This window comes from Cetorhinus maximus, chromosome 11, assembly GCF_964194155.1.
Source record: "Cetorhinus maximus chromosome 11, sCetMax3.hap1.1, whole genome shotgun sequence".
Lineage (NCBI taxonomy): Eukaryota > Metazoa > Chordata > Chondrichthyes > Lamniformes > Cetorhinidae > Cetorhinus > Cetorhinus maximus.
The window spans coordinates 98771430-98795332 of record NC_135889.1 but is presented as its reverse complement, the minus strand read 5'-3'; positions in this window follow the sequence as shown (position 1 = coordinate 98795332).

Below are 23903 nucleotides of genomic sequence, written 5' to 3'. Positions count from 1 at the left end.
AAAGAAGTTTACCAAAGCACCTTTAAGTCAAAAATTATTAACAAAAAGCAAACTAAGAAAAAAAAAACTCCAAAAATGCCTTTTAAAGATGTTTGTGAAAAATGTTCTTAAGACCAATTCAAGAAGGTTAAGAGTATTCCCTCACCTGCAACAATAGCCTGGCATCCCAAGTCCTGACAAATCATAGAGTCTTACAGAACATAGAGAGGCCATTCGGTCCATCATGCCTGTGCTGGCTCTTTGAAAGGGCTATCCAATTAATCCCACTTCCCTGCTCTTTCCTCAAAGCCCTGTAAATGTTTTTCATTCAAATATTTGTCCAATTCTCTTTAGAATGTTAGAATTGAATCTCCTTCTACCACCCTTTCAGACTTTACAATCCAGATGACAACAACTTGGAGTGTAGAAATATGTTGCCTAAGGTTCCATTTGCAATCACCTTAAATATGTGTTCTCTGGTTACCAACCGCTCTGCCATTGGAAACAATTTCTACTTATTTACTCGGTCAGAACCATTCATGATGGACACCTGTGTCACCTTTCTGCTTAACCTTCCCTGCTCTAAAGAGAACAATGCCTCCTTCTCTAGTCTCCCCACATAACTGAAGTCCTGTATCCATGGTCCCATTCTGATAAAAAAAAAGAAGCATAATACTGGATGCTGGAAACCTGAAACAAAACAGAAAATGTTGGAAATACTCAGCAGGCCTGGCCTTTTCTGTGGAGAGATTAAACAGGGTTATTGTTTCAGACCTGGGACCTTTCATTAGAACTGGGAAAAGTTAGAAATGTTACCAGTTCAGAGCAAGTGAAAGAGGGCAGTGTGGGGAGATGAACAAAAGGGAAGGTCTGTGGTAGTGTGGAGTGCAGGAGACATTAAAATGACAAAAGGTTTCATGGTGCAAGACCAAAGAGAGTGGTAATCAAACAAGTAAAGAAACAAACTATGTGTCTTGATAGGGTGTGAATTGCAGGGAAAGATACAAACCAACAAAGACAAATGAAACAAAATGGGGAAAAGGTTGCAATTTAAAACTGTTGAACTCAATATTGAGTCCAGAAGTCTGTAAGGTTTCCAGTCAAAAGATGAAGTGCTGTTCTTCGAGCTTGCATTGATCTTCATTGGAAACACTTCAGGAGGCCAAGGATAGAAAGGTCAGGGTGAATGCAACATGGAGAGTTAAAATGATAGGGAACTGGAAACTCAGAGTCACACTTGCGGAACTAAGGTGTTCCACAAAATAGTCACTCAGTTTGTGTTTGGTCTCCCCAACATAGTGGAAGCCACATTGTGAGTAGCGAATACAGTAGGCTAAATTGAAAAAAAAACAAGTAAATTGCTATTTCACCTGGAAAGAATAGATGGTGAACAGGGAGGGGGTAAAAGGGCAAGTGTTGCATCTCCTGTTTTTGTATGAAAGGTGCTGTAGGAATGGGTGTTGTGTGACTAAAGAGTAGATTTGAAGTCGCAGAGGGAATGGACCCTATGGAATGCTGAAGGGGGAAGGGAAGACATGTTTTCTTGTGGTATCATGTTGGAGGTGGTGGAAATGATGGAGGATAATTTGAATACGAAGGCCGGTGAGATGGAAGGGAGGGGACAAGTGATATCCTGTCAAGTTTCTGGAAGGGAGGGAGAAGGGGTGAGAACAGAAATGCTTAGAATAGAATGGGCATGGTCGAGCGCTCTCTCAACCTAGTGTGGGGATCACTGGTTGAAAGAAAAAGGAGACATAGGGCTGAATCTTCTGGCTGGAGTTCAGGTGGCAGAGTCCGCACGCCAGCGCTTAAAATGTCATGCGCTGATGTCTCGCAAGCGTCCCGACGTCAACGTGCGGCATCGCGATGTTTCAGTCGGGGGGTGCACTATGCAGCAGGACGCGCGCCCGCCATTAATTAAAGGCCTTGTTAAGGCCATTAACTCTCCAACTGACCAGGATTTTGAGGGGCCCGTGAGAACTTCGGCTCGGCACACGGGCCCAACGGGCACGCGGGTAAGTGATTTTTTTTACAAACCCCATCCAATGGCGGGATGAGGTTTGATATTGGAATTAAAAAATTGTAATAAAGTTTTTGTGTATTTCATTAACATGTCCCACCTCGTGTGACATTTTAACATGAGAGGGACATGTTAATGATTTTTTCATTTTTCTGTTTTTAAAGTTTCACTGGTTTTCAGTGATCTCCCTGAGGCAGCACTTTGCCTCAAGGAGACGTGCGCTCTTTCACGCGCATGTGCGCAAAAGCGCACTCTGGCATTTGGGGAATCCCCCCCCTGCCCGCACAGGAAGCACATAGCACTTCCCATCGGGCGCGATGCTGGGCGGGCCTTAATTGGCCCACCCACTTAAAATGGCGGTGGGGCCCATTTCAGCGGTGGCCATCAGCTGCCTGCCCGCCGCCAAGTTGGTCGGGCCCGCCCGCCCATCAAGGGCAAAATTCTGCCCATAGCGGAAGTACTAGTAAGGAACTTTATATCATTTGAACAGATGCGATGAAAAAGGAAAACTGAGAGAATTGAGTAGAGTCCTGATGGAAAGCAGGGTGTGAAGGAATGTAGTCAAGGTAGCTGTAGGAGTCAGTAGGCTTCTTGTGAAAACTGGTTGATAGTCTATCCCAAAAATGGAGACAGAGGGGTCAAGGAAGGGAGGGAAGAGGAAGGGAGAGTCAGAAATAGACCACATAAAGATAAGAGGGAGTGGAAATTGAAAGTAAAGTTGATGAAATATTCCAGTTCAGGGTGTTAGAACCTGGTTAGGGATCATTAACGTTTAAAGAGAAATCTGACAGCTCGTTTTAACAAATAGAACTACGCCACTAGATTTCATTTTTGTTTAAACAAAACACAAGTTTTGTTGTATATAGAACACATTAAGTAAGCAAATATGATTAAGTTAACACTGTGACTTATACCCACATATGCTAGACCCTTAGGTTTACTTCTTATTTCCCCCAATAATTCTCTTATAAACCACATCAATCTTAAAGTTACTTACTTCTGTAGGGACCACCCATAAGTATGTCAGAGCCCTTTGGAGACTAATTCTCCTCAGCTCCTGCTACTCTCAGGGGTAAAACTTTCACTTACCATCTCTTGACTGTGGATGCCTCAGTCCCTTGTTCTGGATACTTTTCCAATACTTCCAAGGTGATCTGCTTGTGGCTTTCTTTGCCACAAGACACTGTGAGGATCACTGTCGATTCTTCCACTAGTTTAAAACTAGACAATGTTCCAGCTTCTGGTCCCTCACAATGTTCCACTGAGGTTAAGCCTCGCCCACATTCCACACAGTGAATGATGAAGTTATATTTTATTTGCTTTGTTTCTAGCTAACTATCATTTACTATCTCTTTGTGAGCTGTAAACGACACCAGGTCCAAACTGCAACAGCTACTTGGATGGCTCTGCATTCCTTTATGTCTCAAGCAGTTTTACTCTGCCCAGAAGTTTTGGTTTCCAAATCTCAGGTTCAATTTTCATTTCCATGGAGATTGGGAGGGTCAGCTTCCTTTCTATGTTTCCCTTTTCTGTTTCTATTTTCAGTTTCTATTTTCAGCAGGGTCATGTATTGTTTAAATTTCTCTTTTTACTGTTTATAGCTCTACCTCATCTATTCTAAACTTTTAAGTGTAACAACCTCCCAGCTTGTTTGTGTTGCCTATGCTCCATTTTCTACATTTAAAACTTTAATTCTTAACACTATAAATTATATTATAAAACTAAAAGGTGTATTCTTAAACACATGAACCATGATCTAGTTATTCACAATAAGGGCGAGACCAGGAAGGAGCATTGATACCACCATAACTGTATCAAAAAAAGAAGTATGGGACAGGGTCTGCATAGGACTGGAACAAAGAATGTTCCATATATCCCACAAAAAGACAGGCATAACTAGCACTCAAGTGGGTATCCATAGCAAAACCTTTTAGTTAGACAAAGGAGATGTTGTTCTTTGTAAGAACATGTTCAGCCAGGCAAAGGAGGGGGTGATGGTGGTAGATGGGGATTAGTTGGGGCTCCCTTCAAGAAAGAAGCGGAGAGCCCTCAGACCTGGTGGAGGATGGAAGTGTGTTAGAATTTGCTTGTGCCCCACTGAGTTAAACACATCTTGATGTGATTATCAGAATTTGGATTTGTGCTACCAACAGAAATTAGTCAGGACAATGGAAGTAGCAACTAGCGAGATGTGTTGGCTACATCCCATGTCAGGTACGAGTTTTCCAGCATTGGACAGGATGATGAAGCACTCAAGAAATTTCACTTAGCTATCCGGGATTCTTTAGGACATCCCATTCCTTTTGTAACATTAACTGCTTAACAGTTAAACCATCAAGATGGCTTTTATGTCAAGTCTGGAGATTGGTCGAGAGTGAACCCGCTTCAATAGATATTCTAGGCATCATGTGATATGCCTCACAAAAATTGTTGTACAAGTATCAGGAAATGGCTTTTTTTCGTGCAGAGCTCGAGGGACATCCAACATGTACAGTGGCCAAGTTTGATCACCAGGGGTCTGCGAGAAAATACGTTGTATGCATCTATTGTATAACCGTAATAGTTATTATACTGTTGGCGTATGAGTAATAAACTTGCATTTGGACAACACACTCGATCCTGAATCACAAGGAATCATTTAATTCAGTTTAAGAGATTTCTAAACAGTGTTCGGATGTCTATGGTGAATATGAGTTGGATAGGGCCAGGAAACTGGAAACTGTTAAAATGACAGAGGGCATATTGGAAGAGTCACAGATTTAGGTGGGAAGAGATTAGGCAAGGTGGAAAATTAGAGTCAAGATATCAAAAAATCATTTGGGTGGGCCAGAAACAGACTGAAAATATGGGTCTACCAGGGCAGCCCTGTTTGTGGATTTTGGGAAGGAGGTAGAAGCCATCTGTTCGGTGTGGAGAACTATGAGGTGGAGGGGATATCTCCAGAGGAGATGAGACCTTTTTAAATAAATTTCTTCTGCACCATCTCCAAAAACTTGCTATCCTTCCCAAAATTTGGTGTCCAGAATTGAAGACAATACACCAGCTGAAGCCAAACCAGTGTTTTATAAAGGGCTTAGCAAAACTTTCTTGCTTTTGTCCTCTATTCTTCCACCAATAAAGCCCAGGATCCCACATGCTTTTTTTTTAAACAGCTTTCTCAACTTCTCCTGCCACCTTCAAAGATTTTTGTACATAGACCCCAGTTCCTGAACCACATTTAAAATTGTACCATTTAGTGCATATTGTCTCGTCTTCTTATTATTATTATTCTTCCTACCAAAATGTCTCACTTCACACTTCTCTGCATACATTTAATCTGCCATTTGTCTGCACAGCTCATCAGTCTATGTCTTCCTGGTCTATTAGCTCATTGTTTACTGCAAAGTTGGTAAATATAAGCGATGTACACAAGTCCAGCTCATTAATATATATCAAAAAGGACAGTGGTCCTAATAGCAATCCCTGTCATGAAATTATGTTGCTGTAGAAGCTCTAGTTACTGTTTTTTTTTGTCAGATTCCATCACTCCAACCTGTACTCACACTCAGCCAGAAGTTCTGGTCACATATACAAATATATAGTTTCAATAGGTCAATCAACCCCTCTGACCAAACAATCAACAAGTTACTGGTGGGCTGGCATTTCTCACTGTACCAGAAGAGAGTCAATGTTACATTCTTGTGCTGGCTTTAACGGCAGCTCCCTTGTTGGCTACCTTGCACTGTGATTCAAAAATATTCTCTGTGCATCAGTCAATCTGTGCAGGAAACATAATAGAAATAAGAAAAAGGAACTGACTTCATGAAATGCTGGGTGATCAGCTCTGCATGCTACTTCTACATCATGCATGCGATGTACTGATTGATACCCTAGAGGAAAAAGCATAGACACAATGTAGAATTCAGCTTCTTTAGCTAGTACAATATACCATGCAAGTACACACATTTAAAATTTGAATTTTTTTTTAATCAAAAGGTCAAACAAGTCAATTCCTTTAGTTCAATGTAGACAAAATGGATTGCTCTTGTGAATGCAATGCTTTCACGCAAAATGTTCATACCTTTAAAAATAATCAGGTTTGGGTCATCTGTTCTCCATTGTAATTGATATATTACATATGCGTGTGCATGTGTATGTGTGCATGAAATTTGGTTACATTCATTTGAAATTCTTTGCTTTGAAGGGATTTGAAGAAGTGTCGAGTTTGACACCCAACAGGTTATGAGCTGGAGTTAGAAACTGGACTTTTAAAAAAAAATACTCATGTTTTACACAACATAAAGCTCAATTTCTGTCCATGCTTGAGGGTTATGATATACAAGAAAATGCAATTGCACCTAACCGTTAAGAGAAAACAAACTAGCTAAGCTCACCATGCCACATAGCAGAGTTCATTTATTGCAACTGCCAAACTTTACATTGCATTCAATGATATGTCTTATAATAATAAATGATTCATTATCAGCTTAAAGCTATTATAAATTAAAAATATTGAGTGATATCATTTAAATGGTACTAATTTTGTTGATGTTCCATTGAACAAAGCATTATGTCACTGCATGTTATGTGACAATCAAGCCATTGAACTGAAGCCTTTTACGTAAGTTCTAAGTGTATTACGTGTTGGCACTATAGCAGTGCATTTCCTAGAGACTGATGGACATTTAATTGAAGGCAACAAAAAAATACCTCTTCTCTGACCTCTGCCTCCTTCCACCTCTCCCCAATCTCTTCCACCTCTCTTTGACCTCATCTCTCTCCCTATTTTCTGCTCCCTCCTTGATCCCATCCTCGTACTCTCCCACTATTCCCATCCTCTCCCATATCTCCTTCCCCCACCATCCCCTTTCCCTGAAGTTCCCTCCACCTCCTCTATCATTACCTTTTCTTCCATCCCACTCCGCAAGGTATTATGTCATTAGTTATAACAAAAAAATTGCTTCCTTTATAGTCTCTAATCCCTCATTGGCGTGCAATGGCACCATTAGATTCTTCATTTTCCTCACCGATCACTTGCAGATGTATAACTCTCCTTCCATAGACTCTATCTATTCTCTCCTTCCTTCACCCTCTCTCCCTGCTCTACCTTCCCCTTCCACTGTATTCCTGTCCACCATCTTCATGGATCCACCTCAATACTGCACTAATTACTTTTCACCCTCTAAACCTCTTTGATTTGAGGATTGCACTTAGCCTTGGCTCCATATGTAGAACATTATAGTAAATTGACTAGTATTAGTTATATATATTGTACAACATTTTTGCACTTTTTATTACCATTTAACAGTAACATCTGCTATTTCAAAGGCAGCAGAGGTAATATACATTTCAAGTTTATTTCCCCTGTTTTCTTATTAATAAATCTCTTAATGAGAGGAAATAGGTCAATTATCGTCTAATGTCCTCCCTCCCTGTGGGGAAGCAGCTGGCCTCTGTTCAAATGCTGCCTCATAGGAGCAAAGCTACAATCAGAAACTCATTAAAGTTAGTGACTGAACTTGTGTCCCAGTACTCCATCATTCCATGTGTCAGTATTCCACTGGACTGATACAGCCAAGAAAAAGCTTGCTTTATTCCCATGATCTTTCCTATCAAGAATTCATCTGAACTCATGGCAGCAAAGTTGGAACATTGTGCAGATTAGACCATGTGAGGATAATTCCAGATTCAGTGGCTGAACAGTTAGATATCTCACCACAAATTAATTTTGTCTAAAATTATTTTATGCTAGCTATTGGAAGCATTTGTACACTGAGCAACTGCAGACAAGTCATGGCTGCTGAACACAGATGAACTGTAATATCAATTCTATCTACTATAAATACTGAATAACAAAATTGTTTTCCATTGCCCGAAGAGGGAGGATTAAGAAATAAACCCACAAATACTAGTCAATAGCTGTTAGAATACTTAGTTCTCATATTTCACCTTTCAAGATGAAACAATTACAGCAGGTTAACAACACAATCAACAAGTAGAAATGTTGTTGAAAGAAATTATACTTTGAAATTTTCTTATTGAATGTGATAGTTTTTCAAAGTATTTCAAAAGTTATATTTTTCCCTGGGAGGAGTGACATTTTTCATAGCTTTCTTTTCAAAATTATATAAAAGTTGTGCTGACTTTAATAAAGAAATAGAAAGTGTCAAAATATACAGACGATACAGCAAAACCACTTTGTCTACAATACTTATCACATGCATACCATATGGAATTTGGGCAGGAAACATTCATCTGATGAATGTGCACTATTCATAGGATTTGCTGCACCCATTTGCCTGCTAAAAAGAAAAGAAAACTCTTCCATCACCTACACATCTTGACCTACTCTCAAATACTTACTCCCCTACTTTGATGGATGGGCAGCTTACCCTGCATGTAGCACACATTGTAAAGGTATTAGGACAAAGACACACACTTGCCATCAAATATCAGTTCTCAATTAATTTTTACCTTTCGCTCAGGTTGCTGAAATTTCAAGTGTAATGATTATTTATTGATGTGCAAGATGTGTAACAATTGAGGAAGAATTATTTACTGAAGTTGAAACAGATATTCATTAGCGTTAACACAGCTGTACTCAATTGTTGCTTAGCTGCAGTCCAATCTGTTGGAAACAAATGTCCAGGGGAAGGTTTGCTCAAAAAAATAGAGAGTGGGAGATCAGTAGATTTAGGGAATGATGGTCTCATTCCTTTGATCAATTGTTAGGGTATGATGATAAATAGGGCATATGTTGTGTGATGAGAAAATAACATCATCCGAGTTCCTCATGGCAGAACTCAAATCGTGTTCACTGTGCCTCCCAAGACTCCTGTGCTTCAGCCTGAATCATTTTCCAAGTTTTCTACTAAAAGTCTAAGAAAGTTTTGCAAACATTAACAGTAAAGAAAAAACATTAACATATACAAAAAAACACTCATAGGATTACATGGGATTATGCTTCACTTGAGTCTCTTCCCTCTTTCCTCAACTATGTCTATCATTGTAACCCTCTATTCCCTTCTCTCTCATATGTTTACCCAGCTTTCCCTTAAATGTACCTATACAATTGGCTTCAAGCACTCCATGTGGTAGTGAATTCCACATTCTCACCACTTTTTGGGACAAGAAATTACTTCTGAATTACCTATTAGATTTCTTGGTCACTATCTAATGTTAGTGGTCTCACGTTATGCTGTGTCCCACAAAAGGAAATATTCTCTCTGTATTCACTCTATCAAAACCTTTCATAATTTTAATGATCTCCATCAGGTCACCCCTCATTCTTCTTTTTTCAAGAGAAAAAAGACTCAGCCTGTCAATCCTTTCCTGATATGTATACCCACACATGTCTGGTTTAGCCTTTTAAATCTTTTCTGCGCATTCTCCAGTGCCTCTATATCCTTTCTATAATATGACAAACAGAACTGTGAGCTGTACTAAGCATGGTCTTACCAACTTTTGATACAGGTTTAGCATTACATCCCTATATTTCATCTCTAACCCTCTAGAAATAAAGACTAGTGCTTGGTTTCCTTTCCTTATGGCGTTGTTAACCTATGGTGCAACCTTTAGTGATTGGTGCATTTTTACCCCAAGATCCCTTTGTTCATCTACCCCACCTAGCCTTACACCTTCTGAGTAATAAGTGACCTCTCTATTCTTACTACCAAATTGTACACCCTCACATTTATCTTCCTTGGATTTCATTTGCCAATTGCTTCCCCATTCTGCAAGTTTATTAATGTCCTGTGATTTGTTGCAGTCCTCTTCAGTATTCACTAATTTGGTATCATCCATAAATTTAGAAAATATGTTCCTGATTCCAGTGTTCAAATCGTTAATGTAGATTGTGAATAGTAAAGGTCCCAGCACTGATCCTTGTCCCCTGATGCCCCATTCTTGACCTTATCCATTAAGAAGATAATAAGAGCAGGAGTAGACACTCTGCAATTCAATGCGATCATGGTGGATCATTAAATTTAAATCCAGTTTTCTCCCCACTGCCCTGCCCATATCCCTTGATTCCCTGAGAGACCAAAAATCTATCTCAGCCTTAAGAATATTGAATGGTGGAGCATACACAACTCTCTGGTGTAGAAAATTCCAAAGATTAAAAACGCTTTGATTTATATAATCATAGAATGGCTACAGCACAGGAGGAGGCTATTTAGCCCATTGTGTCCATGCTGGCCCTCTACAGGATCAATTCACCTAGTGCCACACCCCCGCCTTATCCTCGTAGCCCTACACGATTTTCTTTCTTTTCAGATAATGATCCAATTCTTTTTCGAATGCCTCAATAGAACCTGCCTCCACCACACTTTCAGGCTGTGCATTCCAGATCCTAATAACTCGCTATGAAAAAAAAATCCTCATGTTCCCATTGTTTCTTTTGTCAAAAACCTTACATCTCTGCCCTTGAATCAATGAGAAGTGTTTCTCTCTATCTACGCTGTCCAGACCCCACATGATTTTGAATACCTGTATCAAAGTTTCTCTTCATCTCAGTCCTAAATGGGCAGCCCTGAGACTGTGCCACTTTTGACCTAGGTTCCCCAGCCAAGGGAACATTGCCTAGCCTATCACAAACCTTCAGAATCTTACATGTTTCAATGAGATCAGATCTCATTCTTCTAAACTGCAGACAATATAGGCCCAATTCACTCAGCCTCTCATTTTAGGACAGCCCTTTCATTCCAGGGACCTTTTGCTGCACCACCTCCAATGCAAATATATCCTTTGTTGCAATCAGGTGGGAAGGTGTAGAATTGCTCCCCTCTTTTCCTACTCATCGTTTGACTGCAACAGGTACTTTTTCAAAGAGGATGTACTTTCCAATTCAGTGAGTATTTAACTGTTTCTTTTTCTGTATTCTTTCATGAGATGTGGGTGTCACTGGCAAGGTCAGCATTTGTTGCCCGTTCCCTAATTGCCCTTGAACTGTGTGGCTTGCTAGGCCATTTAAGAGTCAACCACATTGCTGTGGGTCTGGAGTCACATGTAGGCCAGACCAGGTAAGGACATTAGTTTCATGGTCACCATTACTGAGACTAGCTTTATATTCAAGATTTATTATTTGAATTTAAATGACACTAGCTGCTGTGGTGGAATTTGAACCCACGTCCATAGAGCATTAGCCTGGGCCTCTGCATTACAAGTCCAATGACATTACTCCTCTGCCACCCTTTCCCCTGTTGATGTACTGTGTTATGACCACATGAGGAGGGGTGAAATGACTCCCCTGTTCTCCCTCTCCAAGCCTGACCTTACAGGGTTTTTTTGTGAATTTAGAGAGAATGTACTTTGCCAATGCTGCACAAGTCCCACTACTTACGCTTTCAGGTTTTAAAGAATTAGTCAGACAGGCTTTATTAGATTAATCAAAGAGCAAGATAAGTTTATTGAAATTATTTTCCAAATTTAAAAAAAAAACGACTAGATAAATCACAACCACCATTCATATGTCACACACGCTTGCCTGGGCCCACACACATACACCAGTGCAGATGGCAGAATAAAAAGATAGCTTTAAGGATATTTTTATGGATCGTGAAGAAGATAAAACAAAGGAATATTTGGTTAGCTGTACTTTGGCTGGTCTCAATGTGATGATTTGATGTTGCAACCATTTTGGTTCAGTTACCTTCATGAGTCTAGTTGTATGGAGCGGTTTTCCAGGTTTTATTCCAAAAAGATTTCGGTTTGCAGTAGATCTCTTTTCTCAGGATTGTTACTTCGCAAATCCTGGCATAATACTTCCGAGAGAGAGCGAGAGAGAGAGACAGAGGGGGAAAACAGCTCCAGCTGCCTTTTTCAGTACAGCATTTTGTCTTGATCTCCATCCTGCTTGGTAAACATTCCCTTAAAGGACTCTGCTGGCTGTATATAAGAACATAAGAACTAGGAGCAGGAGTAGGCAATTCAGCCCCTCGAGCCTGCACCGCCATTCAATACGATCATGGCTGATCTAATTTCGGCCTCAACTCAAATTTCCCACCCTCTCCCCATAATCTGCCAACCCATTACTAATTAAAAACCTGTCTATCTCCTTCTTAAATTTATTCAGCGTCCTGGCATCCACTGCACTCTGAGGTAGTGAATTCCACAGACTCATGACCCTTTGAGAAAAGTAATTCCTCCTCATCTCTGATTTAAATCTACCACCCCTTAGCCTAAAACTATGGCCTCTCATTCTAGAATGCCCCAGAAGGGGAAACATCCGTTCCACATCTACTTTGTCTATCCTCTTTAGCATCTTATGTACCTCAATTAGATCTCCTCTCATCCTTCTAAACTCTAGCGAGTATAGGCCTAAACTGCTCAATCTCTCTTTATGAGACAAGCCCATCATCTCGGGAATCAATCTGGTGAACCTCCTCTGAACTGCCTCCAATGCAACTACACCCTTCCTCCAAGTAAGGGGACCAAAACTGTACAGAGTACTCCAGGTGCAGTCTCACCAATGCCTTGTACAGTTGCAACAACACTTCCCTATTTTTATACGCTATCCCTTTAGCAATAAATGCCAAAATTCCATTTACCTTCCTTATTACACGCTGTACCTGTATACTAGCTTTCAGCGATTCATGCACAAAGTCACCAGATCCCTTTGCACTGAAGCATTCTGAAGTTTCTCTCCATTTAAATAATAAGTCACCTTTTTATTCTTCCGACCAAAATGGATAACCTCACACTTATCCATGTTAAACTCCATCTGCCAAATTTTGGCCCATTCACCTAACCTGTCCATATCCATTTGTAAATTTCTTATTTCTTCATTGTAACTTACTTTCCCACCTATTTTGGTGTCATCTGCAAATTTAGCTATAGTACCTTCCATCCCTGAACCCAAGTCATTAATATAGATTGTAAATAGTTGGGGCCCAAGGACCGAACCCTGTGGCACCCCACTAGTTACAGCTTGCCATCCAGAAAAAGACCCATTTATTCCGACTCTCTACTTTCTGTTGGTTAGCCAATCCTCTATCCAAGCTAATATATTACCCCTAACTCCGTGTGATCTTATCCTGTGTATTAACCTTTTTTGCGGCACCTTATCAAAGGCCTTCTGGAAGTCCAGACATACTACATCTACAGGATCCCCATTATTCACTTTGCTTGTCACATCTTCAAAGAACTCTAGCAAATTAGTCAAACACGATTTACTCTTCATAAAACCATGCTGACTCTGATGGATTGCATTTTGACCTGACTTTCCATATTCTAGATAAAATGTATCAGTCCACATCTGTTACAGGCATTGTTTTAAAACAGGTAATTGCATCTTGACGTCTCATCTCGGAAACATTTGGAAAGTTTCAGGATAGCGTAAAGCCAACAGGAGATGGGGTTTTTAACGCTCCAATGGAGGTTGAGTGTCTTTTCTTTCCATTCCACTTTGCGAAATGCAAGGTCTGTTATTAGCTGTCTAGGCAGTCTCCATTGCCTTAAGAAGGTTCTGGTTTTTTTTTAAACTTAGTCAGAAAAAGAAAAATTATAAATTGTATCTTTAAAAAAATGTATACTACATCCTTCTAAAAGCTGTGTCTGTAAAAGACACACACAGACAGGTTTCTTTAAGTTTTTAGAGAAAAGAGTAGTGTTCATTGTACTTACTGCCTGATGGAAAAAAAACGCTCCAAATCTCTCTCTCTCTTTCTCTTTCTCACACACACACACACACACACAAACATGTAAGTTACAAAGTGGGAGGAAGTTAGATTAAGCAGTTTTTAAAAGCCCAAAAAAAGTTAGTTCTATACAGATTCGGTAGATTGATGCCTTGGATGGCTTCAGACTGGGCCCAGAAGGCTTTCTGCAACCGGCCTATTTAAAGATGTTGATGGACAGTTTCTATTTGGTCCCCTTCAGAACCTGCTGGGTTGATTCTTAAAATGCTTCCTGTTGCATTTGGATGGTCAAACAACAGGCAGGGCCCAAGCTTGCAGGCTGAATGGAGAGAGAGATAGTGCCCACTAAGGGTTCCACTTCTTGTGCATCTTTCTTCTATTCTCTGGCCTGGAGAAGAACAGTTTCTTAAACACAAAAGAGGATTAGCTGCTCATCACATGTTCCCCTCTCACTAACTGACCAGTTACCCAAACATGTTTATTGCAAGTCGATTCCAGGTACATGGTTTAGACATGGTTAGATTATGGCGGAGTGAGTTCCTTTCTCAGCCAACGTTCATTTTTCAAGTGATTATGTCTAATGGCTTGTTCCACACCCAGATGAATACACAAGTGAATGTCTGGATGTTTTGTGAATGGTTGAGGAGATGTGCTATTCATATTCCTCTAAGGTGATTATTTCTGATTGGCTCTTCTAGACAGCCTGACTCCATTTAATGGCTTTGGAATTTGTAAGGTACAGTTATGCAAATGTTCAGTAATCTTAGAACTGCTGTCTTAAATCACTGAAATACTGTTGTTCAGGCCGGGATTTTCCGGCCCTGACGCGGGTGGGACCTGCCGCGGGCGAGGCGGCGCCCCAGCCAGAAGTCCATTGACTTGCAGCGGGACCGGAACATCCCGGGGGCGGGTGGGTATGGAAAATCCTGCCCTCAGCCTTTTAAAACTCAACCAGTGGTCTCAGCCCAATAAATAAATGAAGTCATTTATGGCTTTATAACACCTTCCTTAAATATGGAGATCAAAACTGCACACAGTGCTCCGCGTGCGACCTCACCAAGCCCTGTACAATTGTAGCAAGACTTCTTTATTCTTGTACTCCAATCCCCTTGAAATAAGGGTCAACATGCCACTTGCCTTCATAATTGCTTCCTATATCTGCATGCTAACTTTCTGTGTTCCTCTGAACATCACCATTTGTAAGTTTCATGCCTTTTTAAAAAATCTGCTTTTTCTTCTTATGAACAAAATGAATAGCCTCACACTTCCCCACATTATACTCTATCTCTTATCTTGCTGCCCACTCACTTAACCTGTCCATGTCACTTTGTGCCCTCCTCACCAGCTTTGTATTGCCAACAAACTTAGATACAATACTCTTATTCTCTTCATCCAAGTCATCAATATAGACTGCAAATAGCTGAGGCCTTAGCACTGATTCACGTGGCACTAAACTAGTCACAACCTGAAAACTTGAAACACTTTTTATCCCTACTTTCCGCTTCCTGTCCATGAACCAATCTTCTATCTATGCTAATATGTCGGCACCAACTTCATGCGTCCCTATCTTGTGTGCTGCAAGTTATCAAATACCTTTTGGAAATCCAGGCATGCTGCAATTACAGGTTCCCCTTTACCTACCCCGCCACTTACATCCTCAAAAAGCTCTAATAAATTCATCAAACACGATTTTCGTTTCATAAAATCAAGTTGACTTTGTCTGACCTCGTTAGTCTATTATGGGGAAACTTAACGAAGGACTTTTGGAAATCCTGATAAATTACACCTACTGCATTACCATTGTCTACTCTCTCTGTCACCACCTCAAAAAATTCAATGCGTTTGGTCAAGCAAGATTTTCCATCTTGAAATCTATTTTGATTATTCATTATTTGATTTCTCATATATAGATGCTCTTTTATTCTCTCCATTGGTAGGGATTCCATTTTTTTTCTACCACCGATGTTAAGCTGATTGGTCTGTAATTCCCTGGACATGTTCTATCCTCCTTCTTAAATATAGGAATTGTATTACCTATTTGCCAGTCGTCTGCTACTACACCTTTATCTAATGAATTATGAAATATGTATAGCAATGCTTCTACTATCTCTTCCCTTGATTCCTTTAAAACACATGGGTGGAATCTATCCAGACCTTGGGCTTTACACTCTAAATTTGATTAGTTTATTCAGTACATTCCCTTTTTTGTTTTAAATGCACTTATCTCATTGTTCATCTCTTCAATGTCATCTCTACTTTTTCTAGCTCCCTTGTAAACACCAATGCAAAATAATTACTTAATGTTCCTGCCATCTATCATTCCCTGTGTATGATATGGCTTTCCCTTATGGCCCTATTCCCAAAAAACCCTTCTATTTTTTATTGCTGTGCCTGTAAAATATTTGACTATTTTGTTTTACGTTCCTTGCTAATTTAATTTCCTAGTTCCCCTTTGCCTTCCCAAGTGTTTTTATTACTTCTCCCCAAAACTCTTCAGAATCTCTTTTATCATGCACTCGTCTACTGTCTAAGTACTTAATGTATGCTTCTTTCCTAACTCTTTTCCATATGTCCTTAATCATCCTTGGAGTTTCACTCATGTTTAGTTTGTTCTCTCCTTTTAGTGGAATATATTTCCCCTGCACTGTGTTAAATATAATTTTAAATCTTTCTCATTGTTGTTCTACATTGTTATTTGCCTATATGTTTGTCCATTTTGTTTTATCAAGTTTTATTTTTTTTATTCATTCATGGGATGTGGGCATTGGCTAGGCCAACATTTATTGCCCAACCCTGAAGGTGGTGGTGAGCTGCCTTCTTGAACCGCCGCAGTCCATTTGGTGTAGGTACACACATAGTGCTGTTAGGGAGGGAGTTCCAGGATTTTGACCTATGACAGTGAAGGGATGATGATATATTTCCAAGTCAGGGTGGTATGTAACTTGAAGGGGAACTTGCAGGTGGTGGTGTTCCCATGTATCTGCTGCCCTTGTCCTTCCAGGTGGTCGTGGTCATGGGTTTGGAAGGTGCTGTCTAAGGAGACTTGGTGAGTTCCTGCAGTGTATCTTGTAGATGGTACACACTGTGCCACTGTGGTGGAGGGAGTGAATGTTTGTGGATGGGGTGCCAATCAAATGGGCTGTTTTGTCTTGAATGCTGTTAAGCTTCTATTCTCAGCCCCTCCAACTTTTCTCCAATCCATTAACATGGTTTTCACCATACTTACATCCTTTTCTATCATCTTAAATTGTGTTATACTATGCTCACTGTTGCCTAGATGTTCCCTTGCCTTTACTGCTCTTATCTGCTCTGGTATATTCCCCATCAATTGATCCAATAGGGATTCTTATCTTGTATTTTTTTACATACTGCATTACAGTACACATTGTACAAACTCCATTCTCTTATTCCCTTTACCTACTACTTCTATACAATTTATATCAGGATAATTGAAATCCCCCATGTTTATTATTTTATATTATTTACTCAATTCCCTAATTTGTCTCCCCACTTCTTCTTCCACCTCCCTCTGTAATAGGTCTGCAGATTAAATTTATTAGTGTGATTGATCTTTATTATCTTTTATCTGTATTCATATGGATTCTATTTTTTCAGCTGCTGGGTGTGTCCTTTTTTTCTACTGCCATTATGTTAACTAAATAAGTATACCTCCATTCTTCCCTCTCTAACGTTTCTAAATATATTATATCCTGCAATGTTTAATCCCCAGCCCTGATTTTTCTACAATCCATGGCCAGGGCTTTACATGACCTGGTGGGGAAGGGAAAGCAGGACCAGATGCAGATGGGAGTTGGCCCTTCCTTTCTGATCCCCGTTCTTAGAGCAATCTCATGCAGGCTGGGCAATTAGTGGGCACTACGTGGAATGGTTGACTATGCACCAGCCAGAGGCAGGGACTGAGGCAATGGCTGCTTCATCAGGTTGATCAGCTGACACGGTCAGATGTGCTGACGCCATCTTTAAAGGACCGCCAGCTCCAGAGATCTGCCTCAGACCACCCTGCCCACCAGCCTGACACCAACAGTGCAGCAGGTTCAGACCAATGTGCCAAGCAATCCGTGATCAACTGTGCAACAGAAGACCTTCAGTACAGCAGTGTAGACCTGTCGCTGGGAAAGAGCCAAGAGCTTACCAAGGCAGGCCTAATGAAGGCCTAAGGAAAGACGCTTTTGTTGACATAGAAGGAGGAAGATCCTGGGTGGACCCACGATTCAATGACAACTCCCTGCAAGTTCTCCTCCAGTCTATTTGGGCATGAGGGAGGTGGTCCTCCCCCAGAGACAGAAGGAGGAGACCCCATCACCCCTGTTTTGTCTTGTGTTTGGGGTCTAAATGGGGTATTTCAAGTTTTGACTGTTTCCCTAAGAAAGCTACTTAAGACGGCAAACCAATATTGTTTATTTACAGCTCTGTGTACATCTCAGTAGCTCAACATGAGGTTGTACCTCTCCTTCCCTCCAGATCTCTGTTACTTAGTCATGAGACATAGCATCATAGTTACATCAGCAGGTACATCAGTATCAGGTGCTTCTAAAGTTAATACTTTATAGCTTCCTAACCAAGCAAGCTTGAACAGAGGTCGTGGAGGAGGTCAGCAGCCATGGGGTGGTCCAGAGAACCTGGCTGCAGTGTTGCAAGGAAGTTGATGACCTTATGTGCTTTGCAAAGGCTACGAACTTTGGGGGTCAGGAACTGGATAAGTTGTAAGGGTGCCGCAGCAAGAGAAGGAGGGCCCATCATGTAGGTGACAATGGGTTGAGGCCGCAGCTTCTCCTTGGAAAGGAATGACTTTGTAAAGGATCACGAGTATGGGACTGATGAGCCTCATGCGGTGGCTCTAGCGTGATCCAGTGCCACATGTGAGCCAGTGACTACAAACGCACCAGCCAGGGTCCCAGCTGCTAAGGCATTGTGTCTGTTCTTGTGGTGCAAATGATATTACTCTTTTATGTTTCCACAGAAGAAGCAGGTGTAGAATGCAAAGGAGAGGTTCAGGATTGGTGGCAACATCTACTTCTCACCATCCTAATGCTTATGGAGGAGGAGGATCTAGTGCAGGCAGTAAATCACGGCTGACAGACTGAGGCAGACGTGTAGTCACAAGAGGGTGAGTAGCCGAAGGAGCGGGCATGAGGGAGCCTTAGGTGAGCACTAAGCCTGGCATTCCTGGATTCTCCACGATTCATACATTGATCTGAACACCAGCCAGTTCTGGAGGCTGATGTCTGGAGGGGAAAAAAATTGTTGATCCTTCTCTTCTCTCACATTGTTCAGCCACATGAACAGAGAGCTGCCATCTCTGGGGGACAATTTTCCACTTTTGAGGTGAAGGAGAGGACCTCAAAGGGTATAGCCTCAGATCATTCCTCCACACCTTCTACTAGATACTTTCAAGCTGGTGGTTATGTGTTTGTGAGTAGATTCGGGTTCACAAACTGGTACGAGCATGACACATACTCCTGCCCAGCCATCAGAGGCTATGACAGCCCAGGCCCCAACACTTGGAGGACTGTGGGAGACCAGGCCCATACTGAGCCACAGGCTGATGACATGCCTTTGAAGTCATTCATAAGGCGACATGCACTGGAAGTTCAGAGGTATGTGAAGATCTGGCAGAGATTTTACTGGGTGTGTGCACACTCTCATCTACACCTATGGACTCCTCTGTTGAGAGTTTGGCTACTCTCCTGGAGAGACATGTCAGGCAGATTAGTCAGAGGATGCCAGGGATATGCGTAGAGCTGAATACCGTCATCTCGTCCAGTAACTCAAGGGAGCAGTGTCAAGGCAAGGGGACGAGGTGCCTGAAGTATCCATCAGGTCTTCGTCCACAGGGAGGTACAAGTCCGACTTGCAAAGGAGGATGAGCAGTTGATTTCTGCATCAGGGGACCACGCTCAAGGTTCTCTGACTGTGGACAGCGGCTCCTCAGCCCCTCTGCCAGTGACACCACTGCCTTGTGTTGCCGTGATGACAGAGAAGCTTCTACATCTGTGCAGGAGTCCCTCAGCATACTGGGGTCCACCAGGCCTCAGGTGCAGATGAGGGGCAGCAAGGTCAGCAGCCTGCCTTCACCGCAGCTATCAGTGAAGGGAAAGCACCACATACGAGCACACCTAAGAGAATTAAGAACGATCACAAGATGCACATTGGCATCACAAGTGGATAGATAGTTAAGGTATTACTGTTTGCGTTTGATTATGTGTGCATTGAAGATGTGGTTTGTTTTCTCCATATTTTCATCTATTATAGTTCACCCCAAAGGCAGAATTCTACCTTCGGCGAGTGGGGGCGGGGCCCGCTTGCTGACACGTAAAACAACGCGTGGTGACATTGGGCGGGTGTCCTGACTTCACCGCGCAACATTTAGATTGTCAGTCCGAACTGTCAAAGGCCTATTTAGGCCATTGTTAAACTAACTAAAGTCGTTAAGAATGCTGCCCGTCCAACCTTAAGGTTGATAGGCAGGCGAAGAGCCCAGGCGGCCTTCAGAAAAAACATGAAACCTCATCCACGATGAGGTTTCATGAGGGATGAGGTTTCATGAGGGATTTAAAATTTGTGTTACATTTTTAATAAAAGTAATTGACATGTCCCAGCTCATGTGACAGTGAGGGGACATGTCAATAAAATTTTTCACGTCGTTTATTATTTTTTTTAAAGACGTGTAGTCACAAGAGGGTGAGTAGCCGAAGGAGCGGGCATGAGGGAGCCTTAGGTGAGCACTAGGCCTGGCATTTCTGGATTCTCCACGATTCATACAGGCAGCACTTTGCCTCAGGGAGATCTGTGCGCTCTTTCGCTACAATTGGCCCACCCACGTAAAATGGCGGAGTGCCCCCAACTGGGGGCACCGATCGGGAACCCGCCCGCTCGTGCTCACTCCCGCACAACCCTTCCAATGGGGGGAAAATGCTGCACCAAGGGAAGGGCTATGGCATGTGTGGTTGCCTTTTTGATCATTCAAGAGGCACCGTGTCAGGGAGCCTGGACTTGGGACCCGAGGCAAATAGCAACATTGGAGATTTTACATGAGGATATACCTTTTCTGAATCCAAATGTACTTAATTATTTTAGCAACTAGCAATAAGGAACCAACCAAGGTTTTCTTGAGTCAAAGAAAGAGTGGATTTATTAACCTCTAGCCTGAGAAAAATAAAAAAAACACAATCTCAAGCAATCGGCCCTCATGCAGTCATTCGGGCCACCCACATGCACACAGACACACACACACATACAGAAACACACACAGACACACATACACACAGGTATCAGAAATAAGTGGAGTTAGTGTCCATTTAAAAAAAAGAAGATACAATTAAATGTCCTTTGATTGTCCTTGAGGTAGAGATTTTAAAACACTGTGGCTGATTTGGATTAGTTGGTTTCTTGGATGTGGTCAGGTGTAGAAGATATTGTAATTATTACAAAATCTTGGTTTGCTGCTAGGTTTATGGTCGAGTTGGCTTCTCAGATCAGGCAACATTCTTATACCAAAAGAGAGAGAGGGAGAGAAAGCAGCCTTCAGACTGTTTTGTCTGCTGAAAATTTTCTTGACAGCACCTGTGTCACTTGCAATCTCTCTGTAGTGGCTTGGCAGCCTTGCCTTGAAATATTTCATCCATTGGCCTGAATTTTTCCCGCATCGGGTAGGCTCGGCGGGAGGTGGGAGGGGGCGGTTGTGGAGCCGACTGCTGCCCCCAATTGGCTCCGCGCCGCCATTTTATGCGGGTGGGCCAATTAAGGCCCGCCCAGCGTAAAACGCGAGCTGTGGCGCTCAGTGCTACCTGTGCGGGTGGAGGGAGGAGGGAGAGTCGGGGCCTGCGCTCTTTCGCACATGCGCACAAAAGAGCGCTTCAATCTCCCTGAGGCACAGAGCTGCCTCAGGGGAGATTGAAGAGCTATTGAAATAAATGGGGAAAAAAAATAATTAAACATGTCCCCTCATGTGACTGTGTCACTTGAGATGGGACATGTTTTCATATTTCAGAAAACTTTTTTATTTGATTCAAAAAAAGCTTTAGGAAACCTCATCTCACTTGTGGATGAGGTTTCCTCAAAAACATGAAGGCCGCTTGGCCTTTTCGCCTGCCCGCCAACCTTAAAGTTGGACAGGCAGTGTCAACAATTACATTAATTAATTCATAAAGGGCCTTAAAAGGCCCATTAGTCATTGGTAGGCGTGCAGCCATCTCCGGTGCGCGCCCGCCAAACGAAACATCGTGAGACAGCACGATGGCATCGGGACACATGCCGACGTCAACACACGTCACTTTACATGCCGGTGTGTCGGTCCCGCCCCCACACGCCTTCTGAAAAATCCTGACCATTACGCATTTCTGGGGGGTTTTGGGTGTATTTGTTCTGTGGCAGCCATTATTTCAATATCCAGTACTTTGCATTTTTAATGTCTCTTCCTCAGACAGTTACGAGTTTTGATGGGTGTCTAGATTATAAGAAATATCTCTCTCTTCACACTCCCCTGAATGTGACAAGTTTGTTTCTCACCTTCACCTTGGAATGTGGCCTTGCATTTTTAGTCATTTTGCCCTGTCTCAGTTCAATTTTCAAAATTTCCAGTCAGTTGAAAGTTGAAAGATCATATTTTCAAAAATAGAGGGGCATATTCTCATGCCAGTCTATATTGAACACTTATTTGTAGTTTCTAAATTTAATACAGTACTTATACTTTCCCAGTCCTGATTTAAACTGCTGACCTAGTTTAGAGAAAAAAGAAACCAGCCAATCTTTTTTTATTATTCTTGCATGGGATATGGGCATCACTGGCAAGGTCAGAATTTGTTGCCCATCCTTAATTGCCCTTGAGAAGGTGGTAGCGAGCTGTCTTTTTGAAATTCTGCAGTCCATCTGGTGCAGGCACTCCGACAGTGCTGTTAGGAAGGGTGTTCCAGGATTTTGATCCAGCGACAATGAAGGAATGACGATATAGTTTCAGGATGGTGAATGGATTGGAGGGGAACTTGCATGTGGTGGTGTTTACAGGCATCTGCTTCCCTTGTCCTTCTAGGAGGTAGAGGTCGCATGTTTGGAGCCACTGCTTGCATATCTGTTTATCTAATTAATGTCTCTGGACTTCAGCTCTCAGATCTTACTGTCTCCTATTCCCTCTCTCAGAGTACTCGTTGTTTTGTAAAGGACCAGAACAATACCTTTGCCCTTACTGCGCCAAATTTTCTCATTCACCAAATTTCCCTAGTTAAGTAACTACTCCGACAAAGCAGTAATCCATGGAGCTAGACTCGTGCTACCAACTTTGTGCATAAAAAAATCCCTCTTTATTTATACTATCAAAAACTTCAAAGAACTGAGTCAGTCCCTGCTGACCAGGTAACCAGTTTTAATGAGCCGTCAAATTAACTAACTGTGCACTACCACCAGAAGCGGTTTGTTTACCATTGAAGAAGATTGAAAGAAACTGCAAGTTAAGGTTAAAGTTACGTTAAATGCTAATTGCAAAACTTGATCAGGCTTTAGAAAGAGATCAGTCCTATTCATGGATTATGGATGTGCGTGTGCCTATACGTATATGTAGCAGACATCTGCTGCCATTGCTTATGAGAAGTCAAGAGGATATGCTCATTTGTTCCATGTAACTCACAATCTATTATAAGGGTCACTGGATATCTTGATTGAATGAGCTGAAAGACAATTTTATTACAGTATATTGTGGGAGTGTTAATAGATTTTTCATCTTCACATTCTAGTGTAGTGTAAGGAGTATATACTGAAATGCAACATGCAATAATGTGTTTTTTTAAATTTATCCATTCACAGAAAGCAGATGTCACTGGCAAGGCCAGAACTTATTGCCCATCCCTACTTGCCCTTGAGAAGGTGGTGGTGAGTGATTTTCTTGCACCACTACAGTTTATGTGGCATAAGTGCTCCCACAGTGCTATTAAGTAGGGAGTTCCAGGATTTTGACTCAATGATGATGAAGAAACAATAATATATTTCAGAGTCAGGATGGTGTGCCTCTTGAAAGGGAACATGGTGTTACCATGCGCTTGCTGCTCCTATTTCTCTGGGCGGTTGAGATTGCGAGGGTGGAAGGGCTGTTGAAGAAACCTTGTGGGTTTCTTGTAGAGGGTACACTCTGGAGCCATGGTGCGCTGGTGGTGGAGGGAGTGAATGTTGCAGGTGGTGCATGGGGTGCCAATCAAGTGGTCTGCTATTTCCTGGATGGTGTAAAGCTTTTTGAGTGTGTGTGAGATGCATTCATGCAGGCAAGTGGAGAGTATTCCATC